General features: G+C 45.3%; 2 long non-coding RNA genes across 2 annotated transcripts; one reads left to right on the plus strand and one right to left on the minus strand.

Moving 5' to 3' along the window:
- Nucleotides 1–2,390: 2,390 nt before the first annotated feature.
- LOC309846938 lies at nt 2,391–12,867 on the minus strand. Its single transcript, XR_014302203.1, has 2 exons — nt 12,533–12,867; nt 2,391–2,983 (listed from the first exon to the last, which is right to left on the minus strand). It is a non-coding gene; the product is annotated as an uncharacterized lncRNA (long non-coding RNA).
- Nucleotides 2,578–5,817, plus strand: LOC309846942. The gene is made up of 3 exons (XR_014302208.1): nt 2,578–2,628; nt 4,196–4,258; nt 5,456–5,817. It is a non-coding gene; the product is annotated as an uncharacterized lncRNA (long non-coding RNA).
- Nucleotides 12,868–16,125: the final 3,258 nt, after the last annotated feature.

A 16,125-nucleotide genomic window follows, 5' to 3' on the forward strand; every position in this document is an offset into this window, starting at 1 on the left:
AGATCCTAGCTCTACCAGTCACTATTGTGCAGCTGGTAGGGTCGGTTACTTATGGTCTTTGTGCCTTAGTCCTAGTCTGTAAAATGACCATCAGTACACTGTATACACATCGAAAGGTTTTTATGAGGGTGCACTGATATCAGGTTTCTAAAGTACTTGGCAAAAAATAAGCCCTTGTTTAAAAATCAGACAGGATCATGAACAACCTGCAATTTGATTTCATTGCTTATCTCTGCCATGGTGTATCCCCAGGGCCATAATTTGGAACTGGACCTTGACACCTCCCATCACCAGGAAGCATTGAGGAATGTCTGGAGACATGTTTGTTTGTCACATCTGGGGAAGGAGAACATTATACTGGTGTTTAGTGGGTAGAATTCAGAGATACGGCTAAACATTCCATAATGCCCCGTGCAATCCCAACCACAAAGACTTTTCCAGCCCCAAATGTGGGGGTTCTGCATTAGGGTGTAGCGTGCCTCTGTTTTACTGAGTGTATGTTGTATAAGGGTGTGACTTTGTGTTTTGTTCTCTGATTTACTCTCTGCTTCTTTTTCCTGTCCCCACACACTCCCTCACCGCCCCAGCCGACTCCCCCCAACACTCCCCTCCCCTGATAGGCTGTGAACTCCTTGGGCAAGTTTCGGGGCATCCCTATCACGGTCACGCGTGCATTATCTAGCCCAAGGCCTGGCCCAAGCACCTCAGCAAATGCTGAAGGATGTTTCAAAAAATGCTTTTCTAGGGGCGCCTGGGTGGCTCAGTGGGTTAAGCTGCTGCCTTCAGCTCAGGTCATGATCTCAGGGTCCTGGGATCGAGTCCCACATCGGGCTCTCTGCTCAGCAGGGAGCCTGCTTCCCTCTCTCTCTCTCTGCCTGCCTCTCCATCTACTTGTGATCTCTCTCTGTCAAATAAATAAATAAAATCTTAAAAAAAAAAAAAGAATCTTAAAAAAAAATGCTTTTCTAAAAGTCCATAAAACACTAAATCTATTATTGTGGGCTATGCATAGCAACCATGTATTTTGAGCTAAAACTCAGGACATGTGTTCTGAACAAGATAGGAGAATTTTCATGGTGAAGTCAGAGCACATTTTTTTTGGAAGTAGAAAAACCAAGGTTTTAATTTTGCTCCGAGTTTACCACTTAGCCCATTACTTTGACAAGTCACAAAACTGTTGCTAGTCCTGCGTTTATTCTAGGGGTGTTGTGAAGATTTCATGAGATCGCCCGTGTCAGGTGCTTAGTTCAAGACCCTTATTCCTTGCAGCTAGGACATTCTATGACTTTGGGCAAATTCCCACCCCCAGCTACCCAACCGCCTGCGTCAGTAAAATAGAGACAATAACTTCTCGGCATGAGCTTCAAGGCTTAAAGGAAACCATGATGTGCTTAGCAAAATGTAATGAACAATAACTATGATCATTGTTATATTTTTATTTCAGTGGCAGAAAAACTCAAGAAAAGAAATAATTCTCTGCCTTGTCCTTTTCACCTGTGTCATCTTCTTTACTCATACTCCCTGAGAACAACAGGAAGGAAACAAAACGGAACAGAAGAAGGAATCCAGAGAGACATTAGAAGGTATTTTGCACATTCTCTAAAATAACGAGATGCATTTAGAGCTCTCTTCCCAAGAGGAGTTGGACACCCTAGTTCTCGTAGTTACATTGACGAGAAAGGCACATAGGCCTTTTACTTGTGTTTCTGGGCCATTCTTCAAAGTACTGAATTATTTGCTAGGCTATGTGACAACCAAAAGTAAATTGTGATGATTACGGTCACCTTCTGCCCATCTTTTTATTTTTTATTATTATTTTTTTTAATATATATACAGAGATGAAGCTACCAAAACATTGAAAAGTTGTTTAGGTCAAACGTTGGGTGGCAGTGCAGGAGAGAGGAAATAGTATGTATGTAATATAGGAATATCTCTTATTTGATGATGGATGTGGGGGGAGGGGTAAGAGACCAGGAGACAAAAAGAGACGGTATGAGAATTAGTCAGGTTTGGTTTTGTTTCAGGGGCACAGACACAACTTACAAGGAAACTTTATTGGCTCACTGGCCCATGCCTTAGGATGGACTCATTTGGGCTGGATTGGGTTTTATGTTCGGACCTGGGTTCCCATGTTCGGAAGAGGGATGGAATATCGTTTTCCCGCCAGTGAGAGACGGAAGTTCGCCGCTGTGCCCAGAGGGTCAGGCACTAGGTTTACAGGTCCCCCTGGAAGAATTCCCCTAAATCATTTCTTCCTTAATCTTTCCTTCTTTCCCTTTCTTCTTTTATTTCTTTTTTTTTTTTTTCCTTCTAATTTTAGTGTGGTATGAGACCACTTGTCTTATACCTCCTCCTATAGGATCTATCCTTCTGTGCAAGAAATGGGAAGGTTTTTTAAAACTAATTATTTTTATTAGCATATAATGCATTATTTTCCCCAGGGGTACAGGTCTGTGAATTGAAGAAATGGAAAGTTTTAAAACATCCTATTCTACCAGTGGATGCGAGAACCCCCTGCTCTGTGTTACACTTGGTAAACAACACCACAGGTTGCTTTCAGTGACCGTGAGAGTTCTTCGGATTCCAACTTGCAGAACGTTCCTCGGGGACCCTGTGATGCCCAAGCAGGTATGACAGCCATAAAGCCCCCTGAGAGATACCTGTGAAGGGCTCTTGGCAGGGGGGTGGGCTAGAATTCAGTCCTTAGAAATCAGCATTAAAAAAAATTTTTTTTTTTTTAAATAAGAACTCAGCATTGAGATGTCCACAGAAAAGAGGGCAGATCTGTGAGTCTGTCTTGTTGGCAGAAAGTGTCCTGTCGTGCTTCATTCCCTGTGCACAGAATGTGTTCTTAATAACCATCTGTTGAATGACGGGAACTGGGGTCACGCCAAACTCTCGGGCTCGATTTTGAGATTCAGGGTTGGTATGCAAGGGATCCTGTAGAGCTCAGAGTCACACCCTTCTGGAACCTCCAGGCCTGCTGGATGGGAGAGGGGGAATCAGTACAGGCCAGAAGTATTCACCCTTTTCTATAACCCTTTCTCAACTAAAAACCTGTTGCTGAAGCTCAGTATGTAGACAGTGTAAGAGACGTTCTGGTTGGAGCTGGAAGGGGCAGGCAGGGCTCCCCAAAGCTGGCCATTCACCCTTTGCCTTGCCACATGGACACCCCCTCCTGTTCCATCAAGAGGCACATGGGACAGTTGACAAAAACCAGGACCAAGACACTAGAAAGAGGGCTGTCCCTTGAAAACTAGCCTCTATCCTGTTGAGCCTACGACGGATCATCTCTTAGAAACCAGCACATCAAAATAGAACTGCAAGAGTATTACACTAAGAGAGCAAGCCTTGTTCCACGGGGTGAGCGGTCACCTTTAGTGGGATGCAAATTCAGCAGGAGATTGATGTGGGGCCACCCCAAAGGGGGTGAGAGCTGGGCCCGTGCAGGAAGCTACCGTATGGGTCCAGCATTGTCTCTTAGTGGCGATGGAGTGCAAAGAGTGCCAGGCAGTGTGGGGAGGTGTTCGTGGACTCCCTAAAGGGATATTTAAGGATAAACACCCCTGACGGGATGCCCCAGATGGAAGAAGGAAGTGAGGGAGAAGATTAAGAAGCGTTGTCTTGATGTGAGGAAGCCTCGTGAGGAGCCAGCCGTCGGGCATGGGGGGGGTGGGGGGAGGCAGGAGACACCTATGGGAGCAACTGTCAGATACCCCTTTACCCTGGATACTGATGTTTTGACGAGCAGGTCACCTGAGGGCAGGCAGCAGCCAAGGTTGGTTTTCCTGACCCCAGCTGGAAGACCTGGGCATGTTAGAAGCTGCTTGAGAAGGTCAAGCAACCTTGACCTTCTCCATTGACCTAAAAGGATGATCTTACCAACATGGTAGCTCAGGTTTGTTTCCACATGGAGTCTCTGACTGGAAAGAATGGAAGTCAGGTGGAAGACTATGAAGCCTGCCGGGCCTCCAGCCCCTTCCCTCCCGGAAAGTGTTCTGGGTTCTGCAGGCTGACACGTTTGGACGGAAGTGTGAGTTCGCTCAGCAATCTGCTAACCAGGTTTGCCCCGTGAGACATATCCGGGGACTTCGCTGAGTCTTCACACAGGGAAAAGGAGAGCAAAGAAGGCTTGATACAAGCCTTGACTTTATTTTGGGATAGAGATTATGGATTTCTCTCCTCTTTTCTCCAGGAGAGTGGTCAGTTTTGGAGTCGAGCTGGTGGGCCTGTCTGAGGTGGCTCTCCCTGGGAGCAGGTATGTCTGCGATCTCCCCATGTTCCTCAGAAGTGGCTCTGTCACCCCAAAGCCACTCTCAGACATTGATCCAGCTTTGTGTTCTCCTCAGTGCTCACAACCAGACAAAATAGTGTGTATTTATTTGTCTGCTTCTGTGTTACCTCTGCCTCCCTCCCTAGAGCACGTGCTGAGGGAGAGCACGGACTTTCTCAGGATTCCTCGCCATGTCCCCATCTAGAACAATGACTGGCGGGCGCCTTGCCATGTGTCCTCAGTGTTTCCCTTCCTCATTTCACTACTCAGCCTACGGATTGGGCACCATCCTTATCCCCATGTTATAGGAAACAACTTTGCCCTTAACTTGGTCAACATCCCACAGTGACAACTGATGAAATCAAGATTGGAACTCTGGGCTTCCTGCTCCCAAGCCTCCAGACTTTCAATCCTCTTTCCTCATCTGCCAAGTTTCTGTTGAATTAAAACCACTCTCTTGATGAAGAAATTATTTGCAAGTGTTTTATGGGCGGTTGGCTTTGTGCCTCTGTCGCTGCATAAAAGAAACGGTGGTGGGGGAGCCAGGTGCGGTGCCACAAGTCCGCGGTCTTCACTGTTCAGAGGGCTTGGGTAGGGAGGTTCTGCAGAGCTCTAGTCTGTCTGGGTGTGGAGGTTTGAGAAGGGAGGGCAAACAGTAAGAGAAAAGAAGTTGAGTTAACAAATGAACAAACAAACCCAGCAATGAAGAAAGGAATAGTTATTTGTTGGTGGAGTAAAATCAGGTAAGGGTAGAGGGCGTACCCTGTCCTACCCTCAGTAACCTGGCCACTCTCTTTTTCAGGACTCTGATGAGAATAGGGAAAGCCTTGAGGTTCCTGTCTCCTCATTATTATTTTATTTTTTTTCAGCTTCATTAAGATATCACTAAAAAATAAAACTTATATACCTTTAAGGGGTATAATGTGATGGTTTGGTGTGTGTAAATATTGTGAAATGGTCACCACAAGTCAGTTAACATATCCATCATCTCCTGCAGTTAGCCGCCCCCCACCTTTTGGTGTCCTGAGGAAAGTACACATCTCCTCTCGGCTTATTTCAGGTCTCCAGTGCAATATTAGCAATAGTCGCCACGCTCGACATTCGATCTCCAGAATTTCTTCATCTTGTAACCGGAAGTGTGTCGCCTTTGACTCGTACCTCCTCATTTCTCCTACCCTCCAGGTCCCAGAAGCTACCATTCCCCGTCGGGTTCTGTGACTTCTTCCAGTCTCTTTGCTCCTTCCTGTCACATTCTGACTGGTTTCAGTGGAGCGGAATCAGGCATGTCTCTGTGGAACACGCTCCGAGGTTTTGGAGGACATCTTGCGTACCCCTTTTTTAACCTGGTAAGTGGGACTCTCCGAAGCCATTCCAATCCAGGGTTGGAAAGCCAGCCTCATAACTTACTCAGCACATGACCTTGAAGAAATAACTTACCCTTTTTTTTTCAAAAGATTTTATTTATTTATTTGATAGAGACACAGCAAGAGAGGGAACACAAGCAGGGGTAGAGGGAGAGAGAGAAGCAGGTTTCCTGTCGAGCAGGGAGCCTGATGCGGACCTTGATCCCAGGACCCTGGAATCATGAAGGCAGACGCTTAACGACTGAACCTCCCAGGTGCCCAGGGGATGAGTATTCTTCATCCCCTCGTGATGTTACCAGAACGATGAAAAATTGTATAAAATACACACACACATCCCCCACCTAGTGCCATGCCTATGGCTCAGTAAATACAGCTGTCATTCATTCCATTTGAGAAGGCAGAAATAAAGCTGAAACAAAATATGGTTGGTGGGGGATAGATGTCCCCACAGGATTGTTTTGGTTAACAGAGTGTTTTTAAAAAGATTTATTTATAAAAAGGATTTATTATTCATAAATACTTGTATATTTATAAGTATTATCTACTTATTTATTTGCATTGGGGGAGGGGCAGAGGGAGAGAGAGAATCTCAAGCAAATTTCCCGCTGAGCACAGAGCCCGAGGCAGGGGCTGGATCTCAGGACCCTGAGATCATGACCTGAGCTGAAGCCAAGAGTCAAGCGCTTCACCGACTGCACCCCCTGGGCGCCCCGTGATTTTGAACAGGACTAATATGGGCAAACAATGTTCAGAGCCGCAGCTCACCTTTCTCTTCCCACCTATGTTCTAGGAAAACAGTTTGCTAAAATCCTGTGTTTCTACTGAAGGGCAGGGCTGTTCGAGAGCTTCTGTATTTATTTGACTCTTAGGCTTGGACAGTGTCTCGGTTGGATTCGTGTCCTGTTAGACAGTTATGGGTTCTTCACTTTTTTCGAAATTGCTTTGGAGGATTTATAGAATCTTGTTATTTTGCTGTGAGATGCTGGACGTTGGAGTGGCTTGTCACAGATTGAGGTGTTATGCTTGCAGTGAGGTGACAAAAGCACACGGATGTCCCTGGGGTTGATTGTAGATGCCATACAGCACAAGAAACCAGGTCCCCACAAGAAGAGGAGATAAACACTGATAAATTCCACGTTAGAATCACGAGAGCTTTCATCTGCTAGTTCTCTTGATCATAATTATATCTGAATGTTGTGGGTGTGCCTTATGTGATGCGAGAATCAGGAAATATACAGAAAAAATGGCTGAGCTTATTTAATATTTAGGTAAATGTATTTCTTTAAGCTGGCTTTGAAATATAATGCACTTCTGCATTGGTGGCAAAGGTTACAAAGCTAATAACGTTTCATAAGGTCCCGGAGACCAGATTACATACGCAACATATCTCTTCTGGGCTGAGGCTGTTAAAAGCAAGTGTGCCTTGTTCACCTACCTCTTCCCTTAAAGTGGTGACCTTGACAGTTCCATGTTCTTTTTTTTTTTTTTTTAAAGATTTTATTTATTTATTTGACAGAGAGAGATCACAAGTAGGCAGAGAGGCAGGCAGAGAGTGAGAGAGGGAAGCAGGCTCCCCGCTGAGCAGAGAGCCCGTTGCGGGACTCGATCCCAGGACCCTGAGATCATGACCTGAGCTGAAGGCAGCGGCTTAACCCACTGAGCCACCCAGGTGCCCCGACCGTTCCATGTTCTGAGGGCAGAGCTACTGGAGGCACAGGGGCTTCCATGCCCACCAAAGACTGTGTATGAGTAATCAGCCCTCACCGTGCAGACACTGAGATCTTGAGGGTTTTCTGTTACGGCAGCATTATATACCAGACCTCACTAATTGGGAGAATTAAGAAACTACCCATGGGTCAAAGCCACAGGAGAAGAAAACAGTACAAAAAGAAAGGCCGTATAAGGTCATCCTTCAGAAACTGAACTGAGTTTGAGTTCAGGGTCAGCCGTGGCCTGTGACTTTACATAATACCACTAAACCTGTTTTCTGTAAAGTGGGAATAAAAATAGGATGTGCTTCAGAAGGCTGTGATACGGCGCCTGAGCGGCTCAGTCGCTTGGCCGTCCGACTCTCGATTTCAGCTCAGGTCATGATCTCAGGGCTATGAGGTCGAGCCCTGTGTCAGGCTCCATGCTCAGCACAGAGTCTGCTTGTGATTCTTTCTACCTCTACCTCTACCCTTCTCTTTCTCAAATAAATAAATAAATAAATAAATAAATAAATAAAATATTTTTTAGAGAGAAGGTTGTGGTAGGAATAAATGAGGCAATTCATGCAAAATCACCAGGTTTTGCATAGTTCCTGGCACATAATAAGCCCTTAATAAAATGCCTGATAGCACAAACTTTAAAAAAAAAATACAAAAACTCATCCTGCTTTGTTCAGGATATCTGTCAATATTGTGAAAGCCAGATCAGGCCCAAGTATAAAGGAGAGGTTCTTAAGATCTACAGATGGATTTTAGAGGGTGAGTAAACCCCTTAAAATTTTACACAAAATTGCATAAATAAACGTGCACTTGTCAAAATAGAGTGAATCCTAAGTGGGAGTTTTGAAAGCATCTGTGGGCTTACGTAACAGATCATAGGAATGGAAAATCGAGTTTGGACATAAAAGATTCTGCAGTGAAAGCATAGATAACGCACAAAGACTCATTGGATTATTGGGAAGCTCAAGGATTCAGAAAAATTAATCTGGGAATCTGCAATGGCCCAAGCTCAAAGACTTTTGGCTCCGGTCATCTGCGCTACTTGAGACTGCTCGTGTCTCTACCCATCCCACCTTAGAGGGGCTCCTGTGCTCCAAGGGATATTTCTGCTCAGCTCATTGAGCAGTGCAGACTCTGGGCTCATGTTACGGCCCCCAGGCCCCAGCTGCGGTGACCACTATGGCCAGTTTCGTAACAGGTTGGGAACCGAGCCAGCCAATAATAAAGCCCTTGAAAATAATCACATCATCAATGGGATTTGTTTTATTTCAATGGAAGCTTTGAAAATGAGGCAACAGAGGGTAAGAATGCTGGCTCTGAGGTCAGCTCGCTTAACCGAAGTATCCCAAGCTAGACCCTGCTCAGGTACCGCTGAATTCACGAACGATACTATCAAGACTTTCCTTTTCCATCCACCGGTTTTACTTTTCTTTGTGAGTTGACTTCATTACTTTCTGGGCTCTCGTCATGAAGGATGTAATTTTATAACCAGCAGCAAAAGTTTCAATGAAACCACTACCTATTGTGTTGCGAAGGAGGTACTAAGCCATAGGGGGATCTGAAAGAGCTAACCCAAACCAAATGGTACCACGATGGAAATCTCTGTTATCGAAAGGGTTGGCGTGGGGGATATGAAGAAGTCAGGAGAAAGATTTGTTTGAGTCAAACTGTTTGTGAGAAAGGGTGAGTGGGGAAGCTTTAAAGGAATCACTCTGAGAGATGGACATTGTACATATAATGCAGTTTTCCCTGCAACTGACATCTCAACGGTGAGAAAAAAGTTGCCTAGCTTTTCTAGAAACAACAAAGAAGAATTGCTGTGATGTTAGGCTTGTATTTCTAAGCTCTGACAACAAGAATGATGCATAAGGGTTTCTCTTGGACTGTGTAAGGCTATCCTAAGGCCGCCGTAACAAAATACCAAACCCTAGGTGGCTTTAACAACAGAAATTTATTTTTTCAGTTTTGGGGACCAAAATCCATGATCAGGATTAGAGCATGCTTGGTTTCCCTGGAGGCCTCTTTCCTTGGCTTGGAGACAGCCACCTTCTGGATGTGTCCTCAGGTGGTCTTTCCTATGTGTGTGTCGGGGTCCTAATACCTTATTGTAAGGACGCCTGTCATACTGGTTCACCCTACTCACCTCGTTTTGACTTAATTACCTCTTTAAAGGCCATTTCTCCAAATTCAGTCCCATTCTGAGGTACAGGGGGTTAGGACCTTAACGTATAAATGGAGTGGGGGAATGGGGGAGAAGTCAGCCCATAACAGACCGTGTGCGGCCAAGACTCATGAGAAAGCACCAGGGTCACTGTCTTAGATCCGATCCAAAGAGAAAAACTGAATTGTGGACAGTTTGTGGCTGTGGTAAGAATAAGGTTGAAAGCGTGATGAAGTATTCATCTGGTCGAGGGCATGAATGGCATGAGAGCCCCAACACGTGGTCTCCAAAGAACCCATGAAAATGCCCTCAAGAGAAAGTCAGAAGCAGAGAGAACGAAGCCTGAACACAACAGGGTCAGTCCAGTGAGGCCTTTCTTCCTGCCAGACTTCTGTCTCCTCTTGCGTTGTTCCACCCGGTCCCTGGCTCCGATTTGACCCTGAAGGGGAAGAGATCTGCTTATCAAGTTGGGAAAGGAAGAAACGGATGTATATTGGGTGAAAGTGGTAAATAAAAAGAAAAGATCATTTCTTCCTCTTTTCCAGTCCATACACTTTTATCTTGTCACCAGCTGTAGTTAGCGGCAGATGGGTAGCCTTAACTTTAACTCACAAAGGGGATTTGACATTCTACATATTGAATTACATCTTTAAAATATGAAGAACTTCTCACTCTTTGAGAGCAAAAAAAATTATACGTCTCTTAAAGTTTTGTGCAGGATCAGAACTTCTCCCATAAAATACATTTTGCGGGGAGAGGGGAGATCAAGATAAAAGTGTACACCGATTGTATCCCCCAAATCTCATTCATTCTGTGTGCTGGATGTATTAGTTATCATTCTCCGAAGTTCCAGCAATAATCCCAGGTAGGGGTCTGATTGGCTGAGTTAGGACCAGGTGCCTAACTCAACACCAATCCACTAGCCCAGGAAGATAAGAATTCAATCAGAGTTGACCAGATTGGGATCAGCGCCCATCCCAGAAGTTAGAGCAAATGTATGGGTTCCAACTTTCCTAATAAAGTGAGAATGAAGTAAAGCTGATTCCCCAATTAATACTAAGTTGGCACAAAAAAACAACTACCAACAAAGTTTATAGCAGCAACTCTCAAACTCTCAACTTACTTCCAAATTCAAGGTGTAAATATTTCATGTTTAAAAAAGGTATAGGTTCCGTGATACTGGGAAAAATACCGGTGTACAGATCAGCAATCCTAGATTCTAGTGGTGATATTGCCACTAATGAGCTGGTGGACCATTTCACTTCACCTCTAGGACCCTCAGTTATCTTCTTCTATACAATCAGAGGTCTGGGCTACAGTGTATACTTGATTCCCTCCCACTTAACAACTCTATGCCAGGTACAGAATGATTTTATGTTTCTAGAGGGAGGATTTTGACTTTGCAGTCATTTTATGCCGACATCCTCCTCAAATCTACAGCAGACGATCTGTCATGACCAGCAAAGCCGTGCGGAGTTAATTGCAACGTGGATGACTTACAGAGACAGTTTAATTTCAGTGCTTCTCTTTTACCTGCTGGGTGTAATCATGTCATAGCTGCCGACATTGGTTTGATTCCAAAAAAGCTTATAAACCAGGAGAAGATCAGATGGGACGTTTCTAAGCCCAGCAAAACCACTCTTTTTCTTTCAATCGCACCATCTGCCTAATGGGAAAATCCTACCTAGTTTTACCCCTCCAGAATGTGACTCAAAATGATTGGAGAAAAAAAAATGCGAATGCAACGAGAGAGGGAATACCCTGCAATCCGTTAATATCCTCTGCCGAGTCATTTTGTACCCATTCTTGCAATTGGAGATCACAGGATTCTTGACAACCTAATAGCATTTCATGCCAATAACGTCCAGACTGCCTGTTTGTTTGATGTCATTCGCAACGTGCAATTATCCCAAGGGCAGGTTGGAGCTAAACATTGTCATCTTCCCTCAGCCCTTTCTGCCGGGGGAGGGGTGAGGGAGGGTGAGGCTGTGATGGACTGTTTGGTTTCAGTTATGCAAAGGTTCAGGGTTGATAAGATTTGAAGCTTTTCCCTTGCAGAATGTTTGCTGTTGTACATCCTGTTGGGGGAGGGGTTTTTTTTTTTTTTTTTTTTTTTTTTTTGGCTCTTTTATAAAGGCCGTTTTGCTTCTAATTTTTATTTGGATGACAGATCCAGAAATTTCCGCATTGTTCTATGTCCATCACCATTTGGACCTTCTTTTGAAGCTCTTTGTCCCTCTTTAAGGTAGAAAGGGGTTAGCGATCGGCTTCTCAAGCCCCGAACAGAGAGGGATCCCCATGGGACGGGTGCGCACACAGCCGCTTCGGGCTGCCCCTTTCATTCTTACACTGTCCCCACGCACCCTGCTCGATGCTCTACCTACTCTTTAGAAATGGTAAGAAAACTAATAAGAGTCAATAGGTCAGAGTTCTGAAGGGAAACTGAGCATCCCCGAGGGAGCGATGTTACGGGGCCTCATTCCAGGAACACGGAGCGCTGTACCCCTTGCTTGGGATCCCTTCCCCATGCGGAGCCCACCCCAGCAGCTCTCCTTCGCCATTTAGGGACACTGTGAAGGGGAGATGTCACACCGTCTCTGGGCAGAGTACCGCCTCGCTTCCTCCTTTCTGCTCTTTCCCCAGGACTGAGCTACTGCCCTTTGCCATAGCTGCTTCTCCAACAGGCTCTGATTTTTATTTATTTTAGATTTTATTTATTTGTTTATTTATTTGACAGAGAGAGAGAGAGACAGAGAGAGAGGGAGCACGAGCAGGGGCAGAGGCAGAGGGAGAAGCAGGCTTCCGCTGAGCAGGGAGCCCATCGTGGGACTCAATCCCAGGATCCTGGGATCAGAACAGGAGCTGAAGGCAGATGCCTAACAGCTGAGCCAGCCAGACGCCCCAGGCTCTGACTTTAAAAGTACAGCGAGGGAAAGAACAATTACTGCTGGAAGGGTGCTGTCTAGGAGCCCTGAGTAATAAAGTCAGAAGATTCCAGCGTAATCTTTGTGCCATTACGCCTTACCTGTGTGAACTTGAACGAGTCCGTCAATCTCTTAGACGTTAGGATTTCAGATATCCAGTGGGATAACAGGAACTTCCCAGCTCACTTCATGAGGTGTTGCAAGAATCAAATACAATAAAGTGTGTCTATCATATAAAATGCAGCAAAAATGTGAGCTGTCACGAATAATTTCGTAGTTAATGATTTCCAAGCCAACTTTTTTATGAGTCCTGGACTGTGAGCTGAAAACAAGGCAAAGCTAGTTACTCACATGAATTCTCTTAACTCTCCCAAGTTTTCACTGTTCTACCTCCATCTCAGCGAGCAAGTGAAGAAAGTGAAACCTAGAACGGTTATTCTACCCAAAGTAGCTCAATTATTTTACATCAGAGGCAGGAACTGGCTCTTTGAAGCAAGTCTGGGCAGTGCTAGAGTTACGTCTCTTGTGCAAAATCTCCATAGTATTTCTTCGAAGGATCATGGTGCCTGCCTGGGTTCAGAGGGACATGTTTCTGGGTCGCCTGGGTTGCTCAGTCAGTTAAGCGTCTGCCTTCAGCTCAGGTCAGGATTCCCGGGTTCGCTGGTTGAGCCCCACATCGGGTTCCCTGCTCAGCAGGGAGTCTGATTCTCTACCCCCCGCCCTGCCGCAGCTTGTGCACACATTCCCTCTCAAATAAATGAGTAAAATCTTAAAAAGAAGAAGAGCAAGAACAAGTAAAAGGGCAAGGACAAGAATAAGAAGAACAAGGACAAGGACAAGGGCATGTTTCTGATCTGCTTGGCTCACTCTTCTCCACCTGAAGCCCAGGCATTGCTGAGCAGCTCTGGTTCCCTCTTAGGCTCTATTCCTTCGACCCTGTCTGCCACACAGTGGGAACGCAGACGTAGAGCCCTGGGAAGGGCAGATGCCCGAAACCAGAATTGTGCCAAAGGCAACATGTATGACTTACATAGAAGACACGTTTTTCTGGACGTGTAACCAGAACTTGCAGAAGCCCACGGTCTCAGAATACAGACTCGTTCTGTAAGTTTTATTTGGACTTCTAATCAGTGTCAAGCCCAGTGCTGGAACTAGGGACGTGGAACCAAAGCAAAGCATCCCGGCTCAGGTTGTACTTCGCTCTCTGATGTGTGAGGCAAGCAAGGAAACAGAGGGTGACCGCTAGGTGAGATCAGCCAAGCACACTGGGGGATACAGAGGGGAGCCCACTGGCTGGAAAAGCGGTAGACACGTGGGCGGTAGGGAAGCTTTTGGGTTAAGGAGCCCATTGACTTGTATCATGAAGAAGCATCAGCAGAGTCAACATTGTGGTGAAATAGTTCTTCCTCCCCCTTCAGCATCTGTACCTACAATCTCCCTGTGCTTTCATTCTGTATTTCTACAAATCTTACCTTGATTTTTCCCTTAGCTATCACTTGACTCTAAAAAAATTCTTTAAATATTTCAAAAAAAAATCTAAATATTTCCTCTTCCACCCTTTTCCTTAAAACTTGATTTGATTCAAAGCTGGTAGTTCTTTGTTGTTGGAAGGGATGAGCCCTAATAAAATTCTTTAATCTTTGAAAAGCAGCTGGGAGTAGTTTAAGAGTCTTGAAAAGTTACAGAAGTCTATAATCAGTCCCCTTGGCTGAAGAAGACCTTGGACGCTGGAATTATGGACCCCTTGTTTGAACATCACCGAGATGAGGACCCTTTCATTGAATGACAGAGATGACCGCTTCCTCGAGTGCTCCTTTGTGACAGTGAGTGTGAAGGAGACGTGGACGGGCTTCTCTACCAGCTGCGTCTTAGGAGGTTACCGGCCACAAAGACCCCCAGCTTATGGGACGTCAATAGGAGTATAACAGAGAGGTCTCAGAGGTCTGGACTTCAACATGAAAAAGAGGAAGAAAAATAAAATATATGTTTGAAGTCTGAAAAATCTCAATGAGTTTTCATGGAACATTAGTGCAAAGGAAAAGAGTAAATGTTGCTAATAATATTGTGTCGTTTGTGATTGCTTGACTGGGCTTGGTGCCCCGTTCTAGTTTTACTGGTTAAGAATGGGGGGGATTACGTGGTGAGACTGCCTGGCTTCCTATTTTGACGCTGCTGCTTCCTAGCCATGTGAGTTAAATTTTCTGCTTCCTCCCCTACAAGTTGGAGAAAGTGGTTCCGGTCTAATGTCCTTGTTGAGAAGAGGCCATGAGATGGTTCATCGCGTGCACCTACAGTAGGGCCTGGAGTGAACTCAGTGGTCCGCAGTGGGGCAGAGGGTGCTGTTGGGCTGCATGGTGTGGTGTGGGGCTGGGGGATGTTGGCGGTAGTGCCTGGTGTTCTGGGGCGGCCGCCCTTCCACTCTGCCCGCGGGTTGGCAGCACTACTGAGTGCCGCGGGGCCTTAGCCTGATGCAGCAGCCAGAGGGTTGGAGAAAGAATGAGGTTGGGGCCAACCGAACTTTCTCTGGTTGGGGGAGAAGCTGGAGGAAACCAGTCTGTTTGGCAGGGTGAGGACCCGCGGACCCGGTGAGGACCTCGGGCTTTCTGGGACATACTCAGATGATGGATGAAAAAGACACATGGTATTCAAAAATCTGCCGACCTGTTTGAATTTGTCTAAGACTGTGAGGCGCCCCTTCTTCCACGGTGCCCTGCACTGTGTCCTTCAAGCCTTTGTTGAGTGTCAGCAGTGGATGCTGAAGGTATTGTTTCTTCTTACATCTAACCGAGAACTCCAGAAAAGATTCAGTTATGCTTCCAGAACTATCTGGCAACAGATCTTCCTCCTACTTCCCCACCCTTTCATTAGTATCCCGTTCTCACACTTGGCTGGAGGATGATAAGACATGTCAGCCCTATTCTTTTTTTTTTTTTTTTGGCAGAGAGAGTGAGAGACCCAAGCAGGGGGAGCAGCAGAAGGAGAGGGAGAAGCAGGCTCCTCACCAAGCAGGAATCCCGACGCGGGGCTGGATCCCAGGACTCTGGGATCATGACTTGAGCCGAAGGCAGACGCTTAACGACTGAGCCACCCAGGTGCCCTCTATTCAAAATTATTAAAGAAAAAAATAGTGAACGTCTCTCTAAAGATAACTATCTTAGGATCTGTCAAGACACTTCCCATTACCAGTGGTAAAATGCGGCCATATACTCGGCAGGTATTATAACTTACTAGACCCAATAACTGGGATGAATCTCCATGGAATTATGCTGAGGGGAAAAAAAAAAAAATCCCCAAAGATTACATATTGTATGATTCATGAAACGACAAAACTAACCAAATGGAGGACAGTTGGTCAGGGGTTAAGGCTGGAGTGAAGTTGGCAGAGACACCAGTATGACAATAGAAGCAACACGAGGAATCCATGTGTGACGGAAAGTTTCTGTATCTTGTCTACAGTGACATCAGCGCTCTGGTTCTGGTACTGTACTACAGTTTTACACACTGTTACCATTGGGGGAGGTTGGATAAAGAGCACACCAGATTTCTTTTTATGATTTCTTACAATTACATATAAACTTACAATTATTAAATAAGAGTTTAGCTGAAAAAAATCAAACCAGTGAATTTGCTGTTCATTTTAAGATTTTTCTTTTCTTTTTTTTTTTTTTTAAGATTTTATTTATTTATCTGACAC

Source organism: Mustela nivalis, assembly GCF_964662115.1.
Source record: "Mustela nivalis genome assembly, chromosome: 13".
NCBI classification, from domain to species: domain Eukaryota; kingdom Metazoa; phylum Chordata; class Mammalia; order Carnivora; family Mustelidae; genus Mustela; species Mustela nivalis.